This window comes from Lynx canadensis, chromosome C1 (assembly GCF_007474595.2).
Source record: "Lynx canadensis isolate LIC74 chromosome C1, mLynCan4.pri.v2, whole genome shotgun sequence".
Classification (NCBI taxonomy): domain Eukaryota; kingdom Metazoa; phylum Chordata; class Mammalia; order Carnivora; family Felidae; genus Lynx; species Lynx canadensis.
Window position 1 is genome coordinate 66551041 of NC_044310.1, and position 25626 is coordinate 66576666.

Genomic DNA, 25626 nt, shown 5'->3' on the forward strand with positions numbered 1-25626 from the left:
GTTCTCCCTGAATCGCTATTCCTTGATCCCAAATATACACTCATTTACCTCTCATTGATTTTCAGGTTGACACCATATGTTAGCACCCACTCTGACCATCCATCTCTGAAGTTATCACTCTGACGGAGGGATTTTAATGCTTTGATATACCAAAGAAACCAAATGTAAATGAGTGCTTTAAGTTTATTTTTTAAATGAGAATATTGCTTGAAAATGTATAAAGACTGCAACATAAGGACTTCCGGCCTAACTTTAGTGCTCAAATATTTACAGTGGTGATTCAGACACATTATTATATTGAAGTTTATAGGAGGAAAACTACATAAAGTGGTATCTGTATAGAATCTTATTAAGAGAGTGTTTTTTTTAATTTTAGACCAGTTTTAGATTTACAGAAAAATTGTGATGACAATGAAAAGAATTCCTATACACCTTAACACCCAGTTTCCTATATCATTAGCATCTTACTTTAGTATGATACATTTATCACAATTAATAAAATAACATTATTATTAACCAAAATCCTCACTCTAGCTTTTATATATTTTTTTTTGTTCCAGGATCCCACCCAGAATATATTAAGTTTAGTAACTGTCTCCTAAGGGCCTTCTTGGCTGTGACACTTTGTCAAGCTTCTTGTTTTTAATGACTTTGACGGTTTTGAGAAGTACTAGTCATTTTATTTGTTTTTTTTTTTTTTTAATCCCAGTCTCAATTGGGATTTGTCTTACGTTTTCCTCATGAGTCGACTGGGGTTGTATGTTTTTGGCAAGAAGATCCCAAAAGTAAACTGCCCTTTTCATCATGTCTTATCAAGTGTACATACTATCAGCATAATCTGTATTTCCAAAGTAGTGTTCGGGATTTTTCTACACATCGTATACTTTGGATTATAATCTACTACTACTTTATTTTGCTGATCAAGTTGTTCAGCGTTAGGCATTGGGAGCTCTGTTAGTGGGCCCCTGCATTCCTTTGACATATGCCCATCATTGTGTGTCATTGTGTGTGTGTGTGTGTGTGTGTGTGGGTGTGTGTGTGTAGTGTGTTTTAGCACCTATTTACCTTCTGGTTAAGAGGAGCAGAACACTTGAGCCCATAATATACTACTTTGGCATATGGATTATTTTGAGCTGAAAGCCACCAAGACCCATCAGATTCAACAAAAACTTTTACCTCTCCCTTAACTACCTAAGATAATTTAAATGGGGGAGCAGAGGCAACTCTCAGAGAGACCTATTGTCAGACATAACTTTTGTCTGAATGACCTATTTGTATGACAGGGTAAATATCTAACTACCAAACATCTGTTTTTCTTTTTTTTTTTTCTTTTTCACCTTCATAAATTCTTATTTAAAATTTTGGAAGTGTTTTTGGATTATCCATTCATTTGTTAATTTATCCAACAAACATTTATTGAGAACCTATAGTGTAATAAGTACATAGAAGTGTAAGAAACAGGGAAAGAGAGATAAGCAAGGATATCAATTTTCCTATATTAAGTCTTGCTGTCCATGGTGATAGGTTTCAAACTGAACACATTATGAAACCTTTGAAAAAACTAAGCTTGTCTCTTAATACACTAATCTTTAGAAGGCATGGTGAAATTTAAGAAAGAAGGAACAAAGTCTGTTTTTCTTACTGTCTTGTGAATTGTCCCCCTCTTCTTTGAAGACTCATGCCAGTATCCCATTCCTTAGCTCAAAATGGCAGATAAGCCTCAATTGCCCAACTTGCTCCAAAAACTGTACTCTTAAAAATGGAAACATGGCGAACTTAATGTTATGTTTATTCTACCACAATAAGCCAAACAGACAACAAACTAGCCATCACATTGTCCTCCATGATTTCAGGCTTATAATAAACACTCATCTGTTGAGCCCTTTACTCGCAGTAAACAAATTTGTTTCAGCTAGTCTTTGGAGAGTAGCAAAAGAAAAAAATAACTGGCAGTGCCACTGGAGAGTGTGGTAAGAGGAAGTATGCATTCTCCTGTGTGGAACAAGTACACGTGAAATTCTGTTGGACAGAATGGACACCATTGAAGCTACTCTTCCTGAGAGCATCTTGCTGCTGACCCTCCTAAACCATTCTGTTCAAAAGGATACCTAGTTGATGACAAGGCATTATTTGTGTCACAATGGAAGCTGAGCTATTGTGGGAGTTCCATGCTGAGGATATGTAAAAATATATATACCTTAAGACCCCTCCCTAAGTGTGCCAGGCATAGAGCTTGCTTTTGGACTCAGCCTTAGAAGTAAGGAAGCAACAACCAGCAAAAATCTTGGTGATATTTTCAACATACTTTAAGTGAGACATCAATAAAGAATTTGCTACTCTCCCAATAAAATTTTTAATTGTGACTCATCTTTTCCACTATAAATCTTTATTAAAGTTCATTTTAATAAATAAAATTAATTGAAAACATGCTTAGTTGTTAAGAATATGCAGAAAATATATGGATAAATAGCCTAATTATATCCTAAATCCTTCTGTAGTTTAGGAATGTCATTTTTAAAAAATTGTTAATGTTTATTCTTGAGAGAGAGAGAGAGAGAGAGAGAGAGAAAGGCAGAGCATGGGAGGGGGAAGGGCAGAGAGAGAGGGAGGCCCAGAATCCTAAGCAGGATCCAGGCTCTGAGCTATCAGCCCAATGCAGGGCTCGAACTCACAAACCGTGAGATCATGACCTAAGCCAATGTTGGATGCTTAACTGAGTCACCCCGGTGCCCTTAGGAATGTTGTTTTTAATTAGCCATTTCCAGACACGACTACACAGTGAGAATCCATGTCATAATGCCAGTTGTAGTTGGATAGGGTTAAATGTGATTTCCAACACTGGTGATTTCAACTGGAACCTTAATCTTAATTTCCTTTGGTGCTATTGGTTGGTAAAGACACCGTAATGTGGTTGTTGCAAAAGGAAAGATTTAACCACTAACCTTACTCAAGGGTTTGCCAACCTTAGCTAACAAGCTCTCTGGCTTTAGGGCTAGGTGTCTTCTCATTACCCCTGTTGGGAGAAGTTCCAACTTCCTTTCTGCCAGAGTTTTTTTACATATTCTTCTCTTTGGATTTTTTTCTCTTAGTTCTTAAACTTTGTTTGTTCTATTAACTTTTAATGTTTTTTTTCAAACCCAAGATAATCATAATGTATTTAAAGAAGACCTTTCCTAGTCTCTCTAAATACGTTAGAATTTCTAATTTACAATCTTGTAGCACAATGCATTGCTTCGTCTCATCTCTTTCTCCCAGTATAACTTTACTTTTGTGTGATTTATTGATAAGTATATGTCACCACACCAGACTGTGAATTTGGGGCATGCAGAGAAAGCGTCTGTTTTTTTATCATTATTGTATCCACATTGAACAGCTTAGTAACTGACAATAAATATTGTTGGATGAATGAGCTCCTAGATGAATGGTTAAAATGGGACCCTGGTGAGTATCAGCGTGGAGATTAGAAACACTTACCAATCACATGCACTGTAACCAGTATGTAGTAGAATCTCCATAAATGTATACTGTTTGATAGATGTGGCTCTCTACCAATATCTGCTCTAATATCCTTTTGGAATGTGATTAAAATATTAATTGGATAGTGTTTTTTCTCACACTGTTTTATTATCATCACCTTACCAAGAAGTCTAAGTTTGGGAAAAACAAGTGATTCTCTGGTACTCCAAAGTAAGTGCAAAACTGAGATGTATTGAATTAAATTAAAGGATAATGTTTGTGGTTTTCTCTCTCTTTCTCTCTCTCTCCCTTTCCCTCTTTTTTTTTAAGTAGAAATGTTTCCTCGTTTGACTCTTCTGAAGAAGATATGGGTTTTATGAAATGTTTAAGATCAATGTCATTATTCTTTCATCCTGGTTTTCATTCTTATTTTCTTGACACCCATTATAAAACAGGAGAAATTAAAGAAAGTATGCTAAATCTGGATTCTATCTGCTTTTAGAAGTCTTGAACAGATGCAAAAAAATGTACTTTCAATGTCATGTTTTGATCTGAATGCAACATTTTGCACTTTTACAGGCAGTTTACTATAGGAACTAGTTTTTCTAAACCCGATTCTCTAACGCATAAAATTTTTGGTTTAATATTCATTCACCCTAATACTAAAATATAATCAAATAAACATCATTCTTTTTACCATAAACTTTAAATAATACGAAGTATATTCATCAGATACTTTCATAGCCATAGTGAAAGTGTCTGACAGTTTTGCAAGTAAAATATAATGTTGCATATAAATTATATTACAGCTTGTTTTATTTGAAATATTCATAATATTCATTTTGTAAATACAATATTCAGTACAAGAAAATGACAATATTGTAATTGAACTTCTATAAAAAATCTTGCCTCTGAAAATTTTAGATGAAATCAATCTTGCTTGAATTTTACTGGGGGTTAGAGAGACTCATTTACTCATCCTTTTTCTTATTCTGGGAAGTGTATTATGTAAAAGATTACTGTCACTTCGTGATTTCACTTTAATCAATAACCTGGATAAAAGTACATAGCACAATTATAAACAAATATCCTTTATCTTTTACAGACTTTATCATGCTATTAGTAAGCCCACACAAATGTATGCACTCCAACATTATTAGACTGTTATATCGTTGCATCTGAAATAAATGAAGAGTTTATAACATAAACACTGTAGGAAATACTGCAACGTGTTCCCAAAATTTTGATGTAAGCTTTAATTTTGAGGAATAGGTGTTAATACATAATATGCTTTCATCATTAATGATACCATAAAATAATTAAAATATAATCAGATGGTTGTCTTTATAAATAGAATAATAGACTGATATAAATTTGGAGCAAGAAATGATCTAGGAGAAATGTGATTAAAATGTGCTAGATCATTAAGAGAGAACCAAATTAAATAGGATTTTCAATATTTTCTTCCCTTGACATTAACTACTCCTTTTGTTCCAGAAACACAACTTCTGGGTGATAAATCTATAAAAAAAATCCCTATCTGATTGGCAGGTATTAATTTTTCTTGATTCAGCAAGTAGGACAATACCAGCAATATATTGCTCTTGAATTTATTTGCAGTTTTTCTAAAGGATATGTCTTAAAAATACCAAACAAGTTGGATTTTTAGAAATTAAAGTTAACTTACATTGTTAGATTTTCTTTCTTAGAAAGTTTTCAAAAATATCAGGATTCAAGATATTCTAGCATTTCATTTTTTTTCTAAATTGTTATAACTAAAATGTCAAGATGACAAGATGAGCAAAATTGTTCCATAGAAATTTCTAAACATTTAAATTATCTTACCAAAATAAATGGAAATTTTGAATACATCTATTTAGTTAGGAAGAATATAATATTGTGGGACTTGAAACACACAGAGAGATAATATCTATTACTGAGGCTTCTGAAAATCATTTGTGATTTCATAACATATGTGAGATTTATTGCAATTCCAAACCACAAAGAATTGGAGGCCAGAAGTCATGAAATAAGACAATCATGTGCAACATGACTTGATATTATCTATACTCTTTGAGATCAATGAGTTATTACCTTCCTAGAGTGAAGTTTATTTCCTGTCCCAATCAACTTACGTGTATACATGAAAGTAAAATGGAAGACACTGGGGTATGTAATAACAAGACTAGAGATATAGATTATTTCTAAACCACCCTTTATTTGTTTATAAACATTTGAAGCTTATGACGAAGGGAAGAGAGTGTTTACAAACTGTATCCTGAATGATGCTCATACTCCAGATACTTAATACAAAGATACAAGGGATTTTTTTTATGCTGTGTTATAAATCAAGCCCCACTACAAGAATTGCTTTGTGTCCAGTAGGAAAAGAGGTCCTTACTCAATAAGGGAGATAAGACCTCATGACACTCAGTGAGAAGGGAGGAAGGATCTTGCAATCATAGAATAGCAAACTTGATAAAAGCTATTCAAAAGAAGTGCAGAGAACTGATATTTGAAAGAGATAAAGTTTTCTAGTAAATGCTGATGTTTTGTTATTTAATTGAGAATTTAGTTTTTCTTTCTCTGATTACTAACACATAGAATATATGTAAGTGTTGATTTCTTCATCATTTATCTTCATTCTTGTTAACAGAGAACTTTAAATACACAAAGAATACAATTATCTAGAGTGTCATTTTTCTGTTATGATCTTCTTAGCATGTAGATGAAACACAAAATTAACTTACTGAAATGTGTAGTATCATAGAATGGTAAACCAGGCAAGACACTAGGGCTCATTAGTTGAAACACCTTTTTATACAGACGAGAAAATACAGTCTCTGTAACTGAAATGAATAACGCTAACAGTGCTTATGAGAGTAAATCAGTTTACCTGCAGTGAATTTGTTTTTATTTAGCTATGAAATGGAGTATTAATCACTGGCTAATGTAATAAGGTTTTCAATATAAAACTAAAAATAGACATACAAGTTTAGCTCTTATTATATTATTGATATGTTAATAATTGAATTGAACAATTTTTTTCAAAATAGAAATTCTTGATTGATAGAAGCTCCTTTTCTCTGCCTATATTGTATATTGATAGCTAATCAAATGAATGTGTTTAGAATACAATTAAAAGTAACACAATATGTAAATATTAATTCCACCTAAACAAATAACACTAAAATCCTTGATACAACATTTGTAAACCTAGTAAGCATAACCAGTGGAGAAAAATATTACAAATAATCAATTTATTTATTTATAGAACTCTAAGAGTGTTTTAGGAGGGAGTAGAATCATTCTATTATAGATGGTTAGGAAAACAACTCTACTTTGTCTGTTTGAGCAATAATTAATAAATTAAAAACCTGGCTATTGTTGGGCAGAAGGCTAGCCAGCTTCTAAATTTCATTCTCTGCTAATGCGACTAGACCTTAGTAATCAGTAAAACCTCCTTTCAGCCTCTCAAAATCTATTTGCCAAATTTTCTCCTGAGCCTAGAAAAGTAAACAAAAAGGTTAGAAGCTTTGAGCTAAAACAGTTTATAATATACTAAAGTAGAAAAACATTAATTCATAATATAATTATAAATGAATATAACCAACTGTGTCGTGTACACACACAAACACACACACACACACACGTATATTTGAAAGTCAAGATAAGAAACAATATCTACAGAAATGAAACCATTTAACTGGTAAAGAACGGGCTTAATTTATGAGATGCAGGAAGGTTAAGTTCTTAAGAGTTGTACCAGCAATTAATTGGGGAAGGATGGCAGGGATAGGACTTCTAAACAGAGAATTGCAAGTTTGAAGTCCAGTTGCAAGTTTGAAGTTGGAAGAGAATTTTGCACATTGAAAAATGTATTAAGATATGATGGGAAACATTGAACTGTGGGACATCAAGTTTATATTACAATAATAGGAAAATAACATACATATTTGGCTTTTCTAAACAATCAAGCTGTCATTATCCAATAAATTTGTATTGATTTTGTTGCCTAATTTTGCACCATCATTTTACTGCCTTGGTTAAATTACTTTCCATTGCTACATCACAGAATCAGATTCTAGAAAACTCAAGAATCAGATTCTAAAAAATCATTGTATCTATATGGAAACAGAGTCTGATTCCTTATATGAATATGTACATATTGTCTGCTTAGTCGAAAGTCCCTGTTTAAAACATTATAAAAGGGTTCTCTTTCCTGAAAGTAGAACACAGAAAAACCCAGGTCTGCAAAGAATAGATACGTGCATTTTCCATCTATATTTGCAAAGTAACAATATTTTTGGCAGACGTGACAATCAGCAGAGGAAAAAAAAAGAGGACTAGTTTGCTTATATTGTACTTATTGCATCATAAATTTTGTTTGTTTGTTTGTTTGTTTGTTTTTTATATGAAATTTATTGACAAATTGGTTTCCATTCAACACCCAGTGCTCATCCCAAAAGGTGCCCTACTCAATACCTATCACCCACCCTCCCCTCCCTCCCACCCCCCATCAACCCTCAGTTTGTTCTCAGTTTTTAACAGTCTCTTATGCTTTGGCTCTCTCCCACTCTAACGTCCTTTTTTTTTTTTTTTTTTTTCCTTCCCCTCCCCCATGGGTTCCTGTTAAGTTTCTCAGGATCCACATAAGAGTGAAACCATATGGTATCTGTCTTTCTCTGTATGGCTTATTTCACTTAGATAAAGAAATTGTGGTTTATATACACAATGGAATACTACGTGGCAATGAGAAAAAATGAAATATGGCCTTTTGTAGCAACGTGGATGGAACTGGAGAGTGTGATGTTTGTTTGTTTTTTACCTTTCCTCCCTCTGTAAACTATGAATATCCAGAGGGAAAAGTATCTTCGTTAATCTCTCTGTTCCCCAAGATTTAGCAAAGCAGTTGTCAAAAGTACATAAAGAGGGGCACCTGGGTGGCTGAGTCAGCCAGGTGACTGACTTAGACTCAGGTCATGATTTCGTGGTTTGTGGGTTTGAGCCAGCATGGGCCTCTGTGCTGACAGTTCACAGCCTGGAGCCTGCTTCAGATTCTGTGTCTCCCTCTCTCTCTGCCCATCCCCCACTTATACTCTGTCTCTCTTTCTCAAAAATAAACATTAAAAATTTTATATATAAAAAAAGTAAATACAGAAAGCACGGAGTAATGTATAGAGTTGTTGAATTGGGGAGCCTGGGTGGCTCAGTTGGTTAAGGGTCTGACTCTTGATTTCAACTCAGGTCATGATCTCATAGTTCTTGAGTTCCAGCCCCACATTGGGCTCTGTGTTGACAGTGCGGGGCTTGCTTGGGATTCTGTCTCTTCCTCTCTTTCTGCCCCTCCCATGCTCATGCTCAATCTCTCTCTCTTTCTCTCTCTCTCTCTCATATAAATAAACATTAAAAAAAGAATTGTTGAATCACTATATGGTACACCTGAAACTAATATAACACTGTATGTTAACTATTCTGAGTTTTTTTTTAAAAAAGAAGTGAAAAGATAAACCAGACAATGAGAGATATGCAAGAAAGATATCTGACAAGGTACTTGTATCTAGATCCGTTACAACTCACCAATAAAAAGACAATTATCCACAACCCCCTCGCCCCAAATAAAAGTACATATAGAGTAAAAGTGAAAGAGAGAGAGAGAGAGAGACTGCAGCTTATAAATTATCTGTGTCAGAGATATGCTCATAACATTATCATGAGGTGGCTGGCAGTTGGTCAAGTGATGAGGTAACTATTACACCTAAGAGGAATAGGTATGAGAATAAACAAATTATTTCTTCCATTCCAGGAAGTATGCTATTGAGAATATCCTTGTAAGCAGACAACCCAGTCTCCATTTTGCCCCACCAGGACAGGAATCTCACACGTTAAAAGGCAACTATTGCATATTTGGACAACTATTACATTGATCTAAACTCCCTGTGAATGTATCTTTTGCTAAGAGGTGCAGACTCTGTGCTCTTTCATAATACAGCCCTTCAAGAATTTGAAGATCATTCATGTATGTCCTGCCATTACATTGACTGGACTTATTTGTGTAATGTTTTCTCATAAGAAACAGTTTTTATATCCATTCTCGTTCTTTCACCCCTGCTATATACATTCTATATTTGTTAATTACTCTCATAAAATGAAACATTTACCTAAATTAACTAAAAGTAAAAATCTGATTACGAATAGTGAATTATAAGAGAAAGGGCCTATATGTTAAAAAAAAAGTTATAAAGAACAAAAAAAAGTGGAAGATAACATGGTTAACACAGTCAGGTTCGTTTATTACACAAACATTTTTGCCAAGCATTTTTATATCAGGTTGGGGATTAAAAAAATGAGTGCAGCACATTGTCTTACAATCTAAGTCTAAATGAAAAAGAAATGTAAGTAAATAATTACATTTCAATGTGATATTTCTTATCACAGAATAATGCATTCCGAAATTGTAACTTTATTTTTAAATTTATGAATGTACCCAAGCCCAGCTCTTTTCAGAGTTCCAAAATAAAGTAAGAAAGATTATCTTTTTGAATCCTTCTATTTTTGTTAGTAATTACCATGAGAAAACCTTACTGCCTATCTAAAAAACTGACCATAAGTCCTGCAACCACTTCCTAGCATAAATCTCTATAGCAACAACAACAACAAAAAAAAATTAGAAAATGGAACAGCTAGTTCTATAACAAGGTAATGGCACTTCAAAGACCATATTGCCCACTCCAGACAAAAGTCTGGGTTATTTCCTTTCATCTCCTTTGCTCTTTCAAAAGAGTCAAGATTCCAGTCTCTTCCATGCACAGCTACCTTCTTCCTCTAGGTCAATTGCTCCAAATTCATTCTAAATGAGCTTTTGGTGTGGATATGATGTATTGTGCTGACTACACCTTTTTATATGAGCTCTAAGAAAACCAGATATTTGCTCCCATCTTTAGCGAATGGTTTCTTTTTGATTAGATTTTCTGGGATTTGGGTCAGACATATATAGAGTGAATTTAATTCCATTAAATTCAAAAGAAAAATATATTAAAGGAATCAAGAGATTTTTTTTTCCAATAGGTTTATTGGATGTAAGTGGGAGTGGGTAAGTGAAAAGATAACCCGTTAAAACAAGCCACATTGCTTGAGGTTTTGTAACTATAATTGTATTTCACTTTGTCTTTCATCACATCTTTTTGCCTTAGACACGAATACTCCATTCCTGTGTTGATTTAAATTATTTTAATGATAAACTTTGAATCAGAGAAAGAAAGCATTGTGATGATAAAACATTTTTTTGTTTTACTCTTATTTGTTTAATTTTTTAAGTTTATTTTTGAGAGAGAGAGAGAAAGAGAGTTTTAGTGGGGAAGGGAAGAGAGAGAGGGAGACACAGAATTCAAATCAGGCTTCAGGCTCTGAGCTGGCAGCACAGACCCCAAAGCAGGTCTTGAACTCATGAACTGCAAGATCATGACCTGAGCCGAAGTTGGATGCTTAACCAACTAAGCCACCCAGGTACCCCCTTTTTTTTTAATGGAGGAAGCAATTTATTCACTCAACTTTCAAAACTGAACAGCTATTTCTCAGGTGTTCTGACCAATAATAAAATGAAATATGTCTTTTTCTTCAATCAATATACTCACCCTGTCTGGGACAGATTGTTTGAAAGACGTATTTCTTTTAATACATGCAGGAGAATAGTATACATTACAATAAATCAGATTCCTGCTTTATAAACAATTAGGGAATGATCAGAAAACATTAAAATTGGGAGAATGTTATTTAAAAACTGGACCTAACCTTAGTTAAAGATTAATCCAAGAGACATATTGTGAACTAACTTTTTAGAAGTTTTCTCAGCCTAACTCCAAACATATTTTGTGTTAATATTTTCGGGATGGATATAGTCAGACAAATCAATTACCTTCATCTTTGTCTGCTAAGGATAAAACTAAGTTAGGAGTTTTAGCCTACAGGTGACTTACATAGCAATTTAAGGGAAGAAAAAACTTTTAATCAAGTTTTGAACCCATGCTTGTTTTCCCAAGGCACAATATAGACGCTATTTTTAGTTTCAATGAAAAAGCTAGTGGTGAATTTGTAGCACTTCTTGTAACTAGCTTTATGCTTGAGAAGCCAACATTACATTCCAAAACCAGCTAAGAATTTGTCTCTGGCAGCAAGATTTTCAAGAGGATTTTTTTTTTGAGAAATCCATAATTAAACAATAACAATACCTGTAGGAAGGCAATTGCAGTTTTGTAAAATATACATCTTAACTCTGACTTCTGAGAGAACTTATTCCTTCAAGTTGTGCAAAATCCGGGCAATGCAAGTCAGGCAAAATCTTCAATAAAGTGCTTTCTTAATAGATATGTGAGTTTCCTTCAAAGACTAGGTGAAGTAATTCTTACCCAGAAGAGTTGGGGATATTCAGAAGCATGCCTTATAATTTGATTTTATTTAGAGAGCTACTTAACTTCGTATCTGTATTTCAAACATTATCCATTGCCCTCCTGGGCTATTTTGCTTCCCTTTACCCTCACTTATAATGCATGACTTATGCTTCTTTAACTGAGAAGGTATTAGCTATCTGATAGAATCTGCCAAACTATTGCCCTCTTCCTTTCAACATGTTTTAGTCTGTATATATGTTCTTTCAAACTTATCTGCAAGAGATATTTCTCAGATCTTTTCCCATGCCATGTTTCCAACTGTACCTCAAAGCTCCAACCACACTTCCTTCAAGTGCAAAGTCTTCTCTTCCCTTAACCTTGACACCCTCCCTAGAAACCTTCCTATTTCTTGCTATTCTTTCATAGGCAAATGTCTTTGATTGAGAATGTGATATCTCATTTTTCTGGCTATTCCCTCTTTAATATCTCCACAATTTCATTTTTATCATTCTGCAAAAACATACTCTCAAGATATCAAAATATATCTTCTTATAAGACCCAATGGCTTTTTCTGACGGCCTGCAAGGTATTTCTTAATATATACTTTCTTTCAAAACTAAGAAAATTCCTAGTTTTTAGTTAGGCATATGGCGACCTAGAATAAACACATGTCTCAATTCCTTTTTAATTAACATAGCACTTGTTATCTCATTGGGTGTAGCCCATGGGATTTAATCAGAGCTGTCTTGACAGATTTCTAAGACATTTCTTTCAGAGGAGAGGTCATATCCCGCTTCAGCCCTTCTTCCTTGATACATCTCTATGAACATCATGGTTGGAATTTTGGCAGCCAAACTGGAGTCTGATTTGGAATCAAGAGAAATGTGTCTTCACAGTTTCATGTAACCACCCTACCCTGGAAATTTTATCTTCAAACTTCTTTTACATGAGATAAAAATAATAATAATTTTGTCCATCAGCTAACTGTTCTTAAAAGAGTATATCATAGCATTGACTCTTCTCCAAATAAACCTTTCTAGTCTGGCAATATTACAGATATTGTCCCCTGTTACACTAATTGCTCAGTCCAGGAGACAGTGAAATTCAACACCATGATGTAACAAATCTGATTCATTACCCAGCAAATGTTTGAGAATTGTCCATTTCTCCCCATCCATTCATATAGCATCAGGTTCTTATTAACACACGAATCTACCTTCTGCTTTTCTTCTTCACAATTGTATATGTGTGGCTTTTAACTGACTGAAATTTACTCTTTGCATCTTTCCAACAATGAGAACTATACACACAGTTGAAGAATCACGTGACAAGATAACTTTTTATAAGACAATTTTGTCTTGAAAGAATTTTCTTTTTCTTTTTCTTTTAGTAATCATGTCTCTTTCTGAGTGGAACTTTGAGACTTCAAATACTTCATCTTATCAGTTGCTTAATTTAAGTACAAAAATCAATATGTTCATCTCCCATGCTCTAGAAAGGAGAATGCAGTCTAGTATGGGTGAAAAAAATAATGTCATAAAAAGAAAAAGATGGCTACAAGAAAATAAGTGGTATTGGAGGTCAGAGTAAAGAAGAGTACTATATTCATTTTGAGAAAATAGAGATTCAAAAAACATGGTATTTGTAAACTCTGAAAGATGGATTAGAGCTTTTACAAGAAGTGATAGAGACAAAGACATATAGGGGCAAAAAAGAAAAGAAAAGAAAGAAACAGAAGAAGGAAGCCGAGAAGGGAAATTTTGCTGAGCGTGTTGGAAGAATAAGAAAACCCTACTTTATCTATATCATAGCTTTGTATGGGGAAGAGAGGGAAATTATATAGAAAATATCACTTTGTTGAAGGTTTTAATTCCCAATGGTGATATTTATACTTAATTGGATTTACACTCTATATAAACTTTGATGGTCTTTTAGCAGGGAGTTGTTGTAATTGGACCTTTGTTTTAAGAAGTCTCATTTATCAGTGATGGATAAGAATGTTCAGAGAGATGGAGTTCAGAGGTAAGGAAACCTCTGAGGAAGTTATATTTTTACATAGATAGCTCTTTTTGTATAGCTAGATTGTAATATATCTTTGTGATGTACCTTCATGATGTTTTTTGTGTATACTTCAAGACATGTAGTAGTATTTAAATAAATTCTTATTGCTGAATTGAAATAATTTCAGAGCTGAAGGAGAAAAGTTATTAGAAAACAAAACAAAATAATAGTGGGATGTCAAATCCAAAATTGATTAACTTCTCATGTTTGACAGCAGGACTTGAGACATTGAGAGGTTATTTTTCTCTGCCTTCAAGAAACCAGATGCTGGTATTTATAATCAAGAAATATTTCTTAGATGTGTGCTCATTTAAGCATATAGTTAATGCATCTGGGAAATGCAACGTAAGAAATAGAAAAATCCATATACTTAGGAATTTACCATGGCTTAAGGGTAAGCAATACAAAGGACATATTCACTGAACTGCAAATGGGAATAATTTATAGTGCAATTGCATAGTTTCATTAAGCAAATAAAAAATGAGAGAAATATGCTGCAATGCAAGAATTAACATTGTGAACAAAGAGAAAATATGTAGAGATTTTAAATTACAAAGTTAGGTGAGTCTATTTTATTATCAGTCTTATCACCATCCAACATTCATTTGGTTTCTTTATTTTCCAGCCATTTGTTTCATACAAAATCTCTTCCCTCAAGAATCTCATTTCATGTGACTTTAACAATTCTCCTAGCTCAGAAATGTTTCCCCTTTCGCCCTGACCCAAACACTATTAAGTTTTGGCTGATAAACAATTACATTAGATGTAACAATAAGACCATATTCCACAGCTTACTAGGATATTTATCCCACAACATGGTCAGAAAGATCATCTTATCGCGAAAAGAAATTGCTAGTTAAAAAGGTGCAGTGCTTTTTCATCTTGCCATGAGCAACAATGTGAATGGAACTAGAAGGTATAACGCTAAGTGAAATAAGTCACTCAGAGGAAGAGAGGTATCATATGTTTTCACTCATAGGTGGAAGTTGAGAAACTTAACCAAAGATCATGGGGAAGGGAAAGAAAAAAAAATATATATATATATATATACACACACACACAGTTACAAACAGAAAGGGAGGCAAACCATAAGAGATTTTTTTAAATTTTTTTAACGTTTATTTATTTTTGAGACAGAGAGAGAGCATGAACGGGGGAGGGTCAGAGAAAGGGAGACAACAGAATCTGAAACAGCCTCCAGGCTCTGAGCTGTCAGCAAAGAGCCAGACGCAGGGCTCAAACTCACAGACCGCTAGATCATGACCTGAGGCGAAGTCAGCCGCTTAACCCATTGAGCCACCCAGGCGCCCCCATAAGAGATTTTTAAATACAGAGAACAAACTGAGGGTGGAAGAGCGTGGGAGGGGCAGGGAAAATGGGTGATGGGCATTGAGGAGGGCACTTGTTGGGGTGAGCACTGGGTGTTTTATGTAAGTGATGAATCATGGGATTCTACCCCTGAAGCCAAGAGCATACCGTATACACTGTATGTTAGCTAACTTGACAATTAATTATGTAAATAAATAAATAAATAAATAAATAAAATGTGCTAAAACTTTCAAACACAACCTTAGAATTTATTTAAGGAAGAACGTATGTTACTCATTAAACTGACATTTTCATATGTGAAAAATTAGGTTAGATCTGGTCTCAATAACATTATCTGAAAACAGAACAGGATAGTATTTTTGTGTGTATGTTTTATTTTTTTATAAAGTTTAAAATTTTAATTCCAGTACAGTTAACATACAGTGTTATATTAGTTGCAGGTGTACCATTTAGTGATTCAAAATTTTATACATTACTCAGTGGTAATCATGATAAGTGTACTTACACTTAATCTCCTTCACCTATCTCATCCATCCCTCCACCTACCTCCTCTCTGGTAACCATCAGTTTGCTCTCTGTAGTTAAGAGTCTGCTCTTGGCTGGCCTTTATACCTCTTTTGTTCCTTGCTTGTTTCCTAAATTCCACATATGAGTGAAATCACATAGTATGTGTCTTTCTCTAACTGACTTACTTTACTCAGCATTATACTCCCTAACTCCATCCGTTGTTGCAAATGGCAAGACTTTGTTCTTTTTTTGTGGCTGAATAATATTCCATTGTATATATATAGCACATTTTCCTTATCCATTCATCAGCTGATGGACACTTGGGCTGTTTCTATAATTTGGCTATTATAGATAATGCTTCAATAAACATCAGAGTGCATGTATACCTTTGAATTAGTATTTTTTGTATCGTTTGGGTAAATATGTAGTAGCACAATTGCTGGCTCATAGGGTAGCTCTATTTTTAAATTTTTGAGGAAACTCCATGCTGTTTTCCAGAGTGGCTGCACCAGTTGGCATTCCTACTGACAGTGCATGAGGGTCCCTTTTTCTCCACATCTTTGCCAACATCTGTTGTTTCTTGTGTTTATTTTTTTTTTTTATTTTAGCCATTCTAACACACGATGTGATATCTCATTGTGGTTTTGACTTGCACTTCCCTGATGAAGTGATGTTGAGCATCTTTTAATATGTTTGTTGGCCATCTACATGCCTTCTTTAGAGAAATGTCTGTTCATGTCTTCTGCTCATTTTTTAATTGGATTTTTTGTTGTGGGGTTGTTGAGTATTGTATATTCTTTATATATTATTCCATATAATCCTTTATCACATATGCAACTTGCAAATATCTTCTCCTGTTCAGTAGGTTGCTTTTACTTATTTTTAAATAATTAATTAATTAATTTTGAGAGAAAGAGAGAGAGCATGAGCAAGAGAGGGGCAGAGAGAGAGGGAGAGAGAGAATCCCAAGCAGGCTCTGCACTGTCAGCCCAGAACCCTACATGGGGCTCGATCTCACAGACTATGAGATCATGACCTGAGCAAACTAAGAGTAGGACACTCAACCAACTGAGCCACGCAGGCACCCTGGCTGCCTCTATTTTTGTTGATTGTTTCCTTCTCTTTGCAGAAGCTCTTTATTTTGATGTTGTCTCAATAGTTTATAATTGCTTTATTTCCCTTGCCTCAGGAGACATATTTAGAAAAATTTTGCTATGGTCATTGCCTCTTCTAGTATTTTTATGGTTTCAGGTCTCACATTTAGGTCTTTAATCCATTCTGAGTTTATTTTTGTGCACAATGTAAGAAAGTGGTCTGGTTTCTTTCTTTTGTGTGTAACTACCCAGTTTTCCCAACACCTTTTGTTGAAGAGACCTTTTCACATTGCATATTCTTTCCTCCTTTGTTGCACATTAATTTACCATGTAGTTGTGGGTTTATTTCTGAGTTTTCTGTTCTGTTCCATTGACCTATGTGTCTATTTTTGTGCCAGTATCATATTGTTTTGATTACCACAGCTTTGTAATATAACTTAAAGTCTGTAATTGTGAGACCTTCAGGTTTGTTTTCATTTTTCAAGATTGCTTTCACCATTTGGGGTCTTTTGTGGTTCCATGGAAATTTTAGAATTGTTTATTAAAGTTCTTTGAAAAATGCTGTTGATATTTTGATAGGGATTGCATTAAATCTGTAGATTGCTTTGTGTAGTATAGACATTTTAACCTTTGCTCTTCCAATCTGTGAGCATGGAATGTCTTTAAATTTCTTTGTGTTGTCTTCAAGTTCTTGTTTTAGAAATAAAACATCAATGTTTTATAGTTTTCAGAGTACAGGTCTTTCACCTGTTTGGTTAAGTTTATTCCTAAGTATTTTATTATTTTTGGCACAATTGAAAGTGGGGTTGTCTTCTTAATTTCTCATTCTGATGCTTCATTATTAGTGTATAACAATGCAACAGATTTATGTACATTGATTTTTATCCTATGATTTCATGGAATCCATTTATCAGTTCTAGTAGATTTTTGGTTCAGTCTTCAGGTTTTTTTTATATATAGTGTCATGTCATTTGCAAATAGTGAAAGTTTTAATCCTTCCTTACCAATTTGGATGGTTTTTATTTCTTTTTGTTGTCTGAATGCCATGGCTAGGACTTCTAGTACTATGTTGAATAAAAGTGGTGAAAGTGGACATCCTTGTCTTTTTCCTGATCATAGGGGAAAAGCTCTCAGGTTTTCCCCACTGAGTTTGATGTTTGCTATGGGTTTTTCATATAAGGCCTTTATTATGTTGTGGTATGTTCCCTCTAAACCTACTTTGTTGAAGGCTTTTATCACTAATAGATGTTGTACTTTGTCAAATGCTTTTTCTGCATCTATTGAAATGATCATATGATTCTTATTCTCTTTCTTTTTTGTTTTGTTAATGTGATGTATCATGGTGACTGATTTGTGAATATTGAACCTCCCCTGCCTCTCACTTGATCATTGTGTTTTTTGTTTTTTTTTTAATGTAATGTTGGGTTTGACTTGCTAGTAGTTTGCTGAGGATATTTGCATCTATGTTCAACATAGATATTGGCCTGTAGTTCTCTTTTATTGTGATGTCTTTATCTGGTTTTGGTACCAGGTAATGCTGACATCATAGGATGATTAGAAGTTTTCCTTCCTCTTCTATGTTTTGGAATTGTTTGAGAATAGGTATTAACTCTTCTTTAAATGTTTGGTAGAATTTACCTGTGAAGCTGTCTGGCCCTGGACTTTTGTTTATTGGGAGTTGTTTTGATTACTGCTTCAATTTCATTGCTGATAATCAGTCTGGTCACATTTTTATTACCCACTCTTTACGTTTTAATAGGTTATATGTTTTTTAGGAATTTAGTCAGTTTTTCCAGGTTGTCTAATTGGTTAGCATACAGTTTTTCATAATATTCTCTTACAATTATTTATATTTCTGTTGTGTTGTTTGTTATTTCTCCTCTTTCATTTGTGATTTTGTTTGAGGTGTCTCATGGTTTTTTTGTTTGTTTGTTTGTTTGTTTCTTTTGTTTTGGTTTGGTTTTGGTTTTGGTTTGTTTTTTGATGAGTCTGGCTAGAGGTTTATCAATTTGATTGATCTTTTCAAACAAGCAGCTCCTGGTTTCATTGATCTGTTCTATTGGGTTTTTTGTTTGGTTGCTTGGTTAGTTGGTTTGGTTTCATTTTGTTTTTTAGTTTCTTTATTAAATTTTTTAAAGAAATGTTTATTTATTTTGAGAGAGAGAGAGACAGACAGAGAGTGAGCTGGAGAGGGGTAGAGAGAGAAAGAGAGAGAGAATCCCAAGGAGGCTCTGCACTATTAGTGCAGAGGCAGATGCAGGGCTTGATTCATGAATCCATGCGATCATGACTTGAGCCAAAATTAAAAGTTGGACGCTTAACCAATTCAGCCACCAGGCACTCCTGTTTTTTAGTTTCTGTATTATTTATTTATGCTTTAATCTTTATTATTTCCTACTTGTTTGGGGTTTTATTTGTTGTAATCTTTCTAGCTTCTTTAGGTGTAAGGTTAGTTTGTTTATTTGAGATTTTTCTTTCTTCTTGAGGTAGACTTGTATTGCTATATACTTTCCTCTTAGAACAGCTTTTGCTGCATCCCAAAGATTTTGGACAATTGTATTTCATTTTCATTTCTTTCCATGTAATTTTTTATTTCTTCCTTGATTCCTTGGTTGACCCATTCTTTGTTTAGTAGATTTTACTTAATCTCCATGTATTTGTACTCTTTCCAGATTTTTTCTTGTGATTAATTTCTAATTTCAGAGCATGTGGTCAGAAAAGATGCATGATATGGCTTTAATCAATCTGTTTTTAATTTGTTGAAACTTGTTTTGTGGCCAAATACGTGACGTATTTTGGAAAATGTTCCATGTACACTCAAAACAAGATATTAAACACTTTAGAAGAGGAAAAAAGAGTGATGAAGTTAACTCATTACCTTCAAAAATATACATTTAAATGCAACACTACTGCTATTGGGAATTTGTCTCAGTATACCTGGATCTCTATAGTAGAAAAGTCACACTAAATGTGCAGGATACCAAAATTTCATTGAAAAGTTATAACTACCACCAACATACCTGGAAATTGGTCACTGTCCTCTTGTTCTCTCCAGACTAATTTCTTTTTATATCTAATATGTGCCTCAGTTCTCTAACATTTACCCAGTTCTCTATTTCTTGAACTATCTTGTAACTATGAAGTATTTTTTCTGTAGTTACTCAAGACAACTGATTAGAAAAGCATTAAAATATCCCTTTGGTGCACCTGAATATTAGCATATAAATTTACATAAAGATAAAAAAAATGTTTTTCCCTTTATGACTTTTATCCTGAACTTACAACATCTCACAGTTTGTATATGAAATGAAATACTCAGAAAGTTAGATTCCACTTTCTTTCTTTCTTTTATCTCTTTGTTGTGTTTCTTTTTTCCTGAATTGTCCCAGTGTCTATTTTTTACCTATTCCATTCCTAAATATGAAAAAAGGAATCTCATGAGGGAGAAAAGTAGACTTTAAAAATAAGTAGATAAATCTTCTATCTCTATAGACACAGACCTCTTAATCTAAATCATGGGTATAAAATTTTCTTCCAATGTGTGAAAAACTCAAAGGTTACCAACTGACTATCTATTCTTAATATTTGGGAAAGTTATATACTCTGTCAAATGATTTCATTTTTTATCATTCAAGCTATTCTCGTTAGCATGCATACTAAAATATTTAGTTTACTGACTACTGTTTGTGCTCATAGTATAAATTTATTAAGATAGCATATTTCCTCTTCAGAATCACTAATCAGAAAGGTAGCAAATACTACACTCACACGCACACACACACACACACACACACACACCAAGTTACAAAGACTACTGGAATTCCTTTGGAATTTTATTTCCTTGTTTCAAGCTCATATTAAGCCATGAATTCATGTCTGTTAGAGATTCTGCATTGTTTCGTGAGTTGGCCTTAATATATGTCAGTAAATTGTGATGGTTTACTACAATTCTCTAGGCCAATATTAGAGATCTCATGGTACGTAAAGAAATAATGTAACACCAGTGTCATGCCATACACTTAATAAAGTAGCTCCTGATAGCATTATTAATGATTTAAACATTCTTAGAGGGTTTCGTCTCTTCGAACAAATTTTTTATAATGTTTAATGCTGTTCCTATCCTGTGACTAAGCAGATAATCATGGCTATTTTTATTCAGCAAGTCACTTCTTGAATTGTTCAGTGTTGCCATGGGTATAAAAAACATCATGTAAAACACAATTCTATTCAATAAACATTTGTGCTTTTTTTCCCCTAAGAAAAACTGATTTGTAGGAAAAAAGGCAGTTAAACTAAGAAAGCTTTCAGTGGAGTGCTAGTTCCAAAATCACTATTTAGCTGTTTTACATACCCCTCTCATATTCTGGTATAAATAGTAGCTCCATTAGTGAACTTATCATTGTTCTTGCTAAAATTTCCCCTAAAAGTGATATAATCATAAGCATTTCAAAGTACTTTAGGTGGCACTCTCATGAATTTAATTCATTATCTCTAAATATCCACATAATTTTCTTATTTTGAAATCAATGCCTTTGTTGATTACGGTTATCTTTGTGTTTGCACATGTTGCCTGTGGCCAAAAGAAAATAATAAAGGATGAGCTTCACAAACAATACCCTGTACACTGAATATACAATCAACTACCCTTAGATTAGCAATTGAAGCCACAAGTTTGGCTTAGAAATGTAGCAAGGCCTGGCTTTTTCGCTAACTGTGAAAAACATCAAACCTAAGAGATTAAATTATTTTTTAAATCTGAAAACATAGTCACATCACCTTTGAAGCCAATATTTAGATTCAATTATTTTTATATTAACAAATAATTACCATGTGCCTACAACATGTCTGGGGTAAATAAAAAATAGGCAATTCCTTTTTCTTATAAAGCTTACATACAATCATGGAGATAATTACATAATTATGTATATAGTTATAGATTATGCTAATTCCTATGATAAAAAACTATACAGCATCAATTGACCTGTAATATATTGTTGGTAAGAATGTAAAATCATGCAACAATTTTGGAAAACAGCCTAGTAGTTTCTTAAAATGTAAAAGATACTTATAACATATAACTCATCAATTGTAATTTTCTCAAGAAAAATGAAAACTTATGCCCATGTGGAGATTTATACATGAATATCTCTAGCAACTTTATTAATAATATACAAAAATTAGAAACAACATAAATGTCCCTCAGTTGGTAAATGAACAAATAAATTGTGGCATATCAGTAAAATGGGACACTTCTCAGCATTAGTAAGGAACAAATCATTGACACAAGCAGTAACATGGATGAATTGTAGAAAATGTTAAAGAAGCCAGGCACAAAATAGGAAATATTTATATGAAATTCTAGAAGGGAAACTTCTAATCTATAGTGCCGTAAAGCAAACTTGTGGTTTCCAGGGCAGAGGTAGCAGCTCTCATTAAAAAGAGGAACAGAGAGAAATAAAGATAAACTTGAGTACAATGCCTGGTATGTTGCTGAATAGTGCCCCTCCAAAATTCATGACTATCTGGAACCTTGAAATGTAGCCTTATTTAGAAATAGTGACTTGAGAGGCATCTGGGTGGTTCAGTCCGTTAAGCATCTGACTTGGGCTCAGGTCATGATCTCAGGGTTCATGAATTTGAGCCCCACATTGGGCCCTGTGCTGGCAGCTCAGAGCCTAGAGCCTGCTTCGGATTCTGTGTCTCCCTCTCTCTTTGCCCCTCCCCCCCCATCTCTTTCTCTCTGTGTCAAATATAAATAAATAAACATTAAAAAAAAGATATAGTGACTTGGGGTGTCTGGGTGGCTCAGTGGTTGAGCATCCAACTTTGGCTCATGTCACAATCTCAAGGTTCATGGGTTTGAGCCCCATGTCAGGCTTTACACTGACAGCAGCAAGACTGATTTGGATTCTCTGTCTCTGTCCCTCTTTCACCCTCCCCTGCTCATGCTCTTTCTCTCTCAAAAATAAATAAACATTTTTAAAAATTAAAGAAATAGTGTCTTTTCAGATGTAATTAGTTAAGATGAGTCATACCAGATTAGGGTGGGCCATGAACCTTATAACTGCTGTTCAAGTAAGACAGTCATGTGAAAAGACAGAGAGAAGGCTATGTGATAACAGAGTTAGACAGAGATAAAAGTGATGGTCCTACCAGCCAAGGAATGCTAAGGATTGCCACCAACAGAAACTGGAAAGACTAGGAGCAGATTCCCCCTTGAAGCTTTCAGATGAAAGCAACCCCAGCTTTCAGATGAAAGCAACATGACTGACACAATTTTGAACTTCTGGCCTCCTGAATTGAGAAAGAATAAATTTCTGATGTTTTCAAACACTGGTTTTGGTAACTTGTTACAGTAGTCTTAGCAAACTAATACATCATTTTCTAACATGAATTTTCTAACATGAAACCCATAACCAGGAAGATAATATAGGGGAAGAATAACGGCACTTACAATAAAATAAAAAGTTTAATTTTAATTAAATATAATAAATGTAATTAAGAATTAGCCCTGCTTGGGGCGCTTGGGTGGCTCAGTCAGTTAAGCGTCCGACTTTGGCTCAGGTCATGATCTCACGGTTCGTGATTTCAAGCCCCGCATCCAGCTCTGTGCTGACAGCTCAGAGCCTGGAGCCTGCTTCAGATTCTTCGTCTCCTTCTCTCTCTGCCCACCCCCATCTCTCTTTCTCTCTCTCTCTCTCTCAAAATAAATAAATATTAAAAAAAAAAAAGAATTAGCCCTGCTTAGATATGTCCAATACATATTTGAGTAAAACTTTAGAACACTAAAGAGAAAAATCTACAATCTTTGAGTAATCTGAAGGTTATAATCTGTTTTTTGTTAGAAAATCACAGTTGGAAACAGGAGATAATTCTCTTGAAATTAATGTATCCATCCACTGTGATAGTAATAAAATTACAAATTAAGTTTTTGTATATTTTGGGGAAATGAAAAAAAAACAGGACTGAGGCCTACTTAGACAAAAATATATACATGTAGACAAGAAAATCTTGAAAACTAGGATTCATTATTAGGAAAGACTAGCACCCCCATATATTAAAATATATTGTGAATCTTATAAATTTCAAATCAGTGAATATGAAATTGAGATGGAGTAAGGGGCTATAAATAGAACAAAATGCAGTTAGTTTATGATAAGAAGGGTATTTCTAATTAATGAAAATAATTCAGTAGATTTTTCTTAAAAAAGATAACCCAATTTGGAGGAAAATTAAACTGAGTTGCCCATGTTATTCCTAATATCAACACACATATGGGTTGATGTGATAATTATTTTCCCACAAGGATGCACATCTTTTCATTCAGTAATGTATCCTAAGCACGCAGAAGAGTATCTGCCACATAAAGACAATGAATATGTTTCATAAAAATGAAATGTGTAGAAGAAAAAATAGAAGTTATGTAACATACTCTATACAGAAGATAAAAATTTTAAATATTGGAATGAGAAGAACAGGGAAACAAATCCTCACAACTAACCAAGAAAAATGTTGACAAAGAGCTAATATCTTTTTTTATTTTTTTTTAATGTTTTTATTTATTTTTGAAGGAAAGAGAGACAGAGCATGAGTGGGGGAGGAGCACAGAGAGAGGGAAACATAGAATTTGAAGCAGGTTCCAGGCTCTAAGCTGTTAGCACAGAGCGTGATGCGGGGCTCGAACTCACGAACTCTGAGATCATGACGTGAGCCGAAGTTGGACGCTTAACTGACTGAGCCGCCCAGGCGACCCAACAAAGAGCTAATATCTTTAGCTTACAATGGTTTCAAGAAAAGTAGCCTGCTAAAGTAATAGACATGTTGAATAAAAACAAATTAGAGATACTCAGTCTGCATTAGAAAGTATTTCCGTCTCACTTAAAATTTAATAAATGCCATTAAAAATTAGACATTACGTTTGTTATTTATTTTTTACCAAATAGATACAGAAAATGCAAATGTTTGATAACATTTAGAGCTTGTGAAGGAATGGAGAAATATACAGTTTTTTCAACTACTATTGGTGCCAGCTATTTGAAGGAAAATTTGGCAATAGCTATGAAAATTAAAGATGTTTTTACCAACTGACTTGGATTTCACTTTTAGAAATTTACTCAACTCTTTTTCACACAAATGATATAAATGCATTTTCTACCAACATATAATATTTATTGAATTTCACCTGTGAAACAAATATTCTTGGGAGTGATAAGAAAATGGTTTAACAAGAAAGATAAGGTCCTTTTTACACAATATGTATAACTAACTGAGGAGTTCACATCCTAATTAGAATGTAGTGTGGTATCTAAATACGGTCAACAAACCATTGTCTATAGTAACAAAAGAAGTATAATCCACATAAATTATCAATGTGGCTAGTACTTGTTGATTAATTTTGATATACCCACCCAACAGAATATTATGTAGCCATTAAAAAGAGTCACATAGTTATATATACATGTTGGTACAGAAAGAAGAAAACAATAGGCACTTAAATGAAAAAAGCAAGAAATGGAAGAGTGAACTAGTATTATTCCTTTTTTATGTATATAAAAGGTTCTTTTGCAAAGTTGAACATAAATAAGTTAATAGTTTTACGTTATTGGAAGAGTATGGAGTAAGGAAGACAGTTTTTTATATGTCTGTAATGTCTGAATTTTCAAACCATGTCCAACCAATTGTCATCAGAGACTTTTAGACAGTGACTCTACATGCCATTTAATATTTTTTCTTTATAAACATATAATTACTTCTACACACTAACAAAAAGTTTGCACAGTAAGTAAAATTAC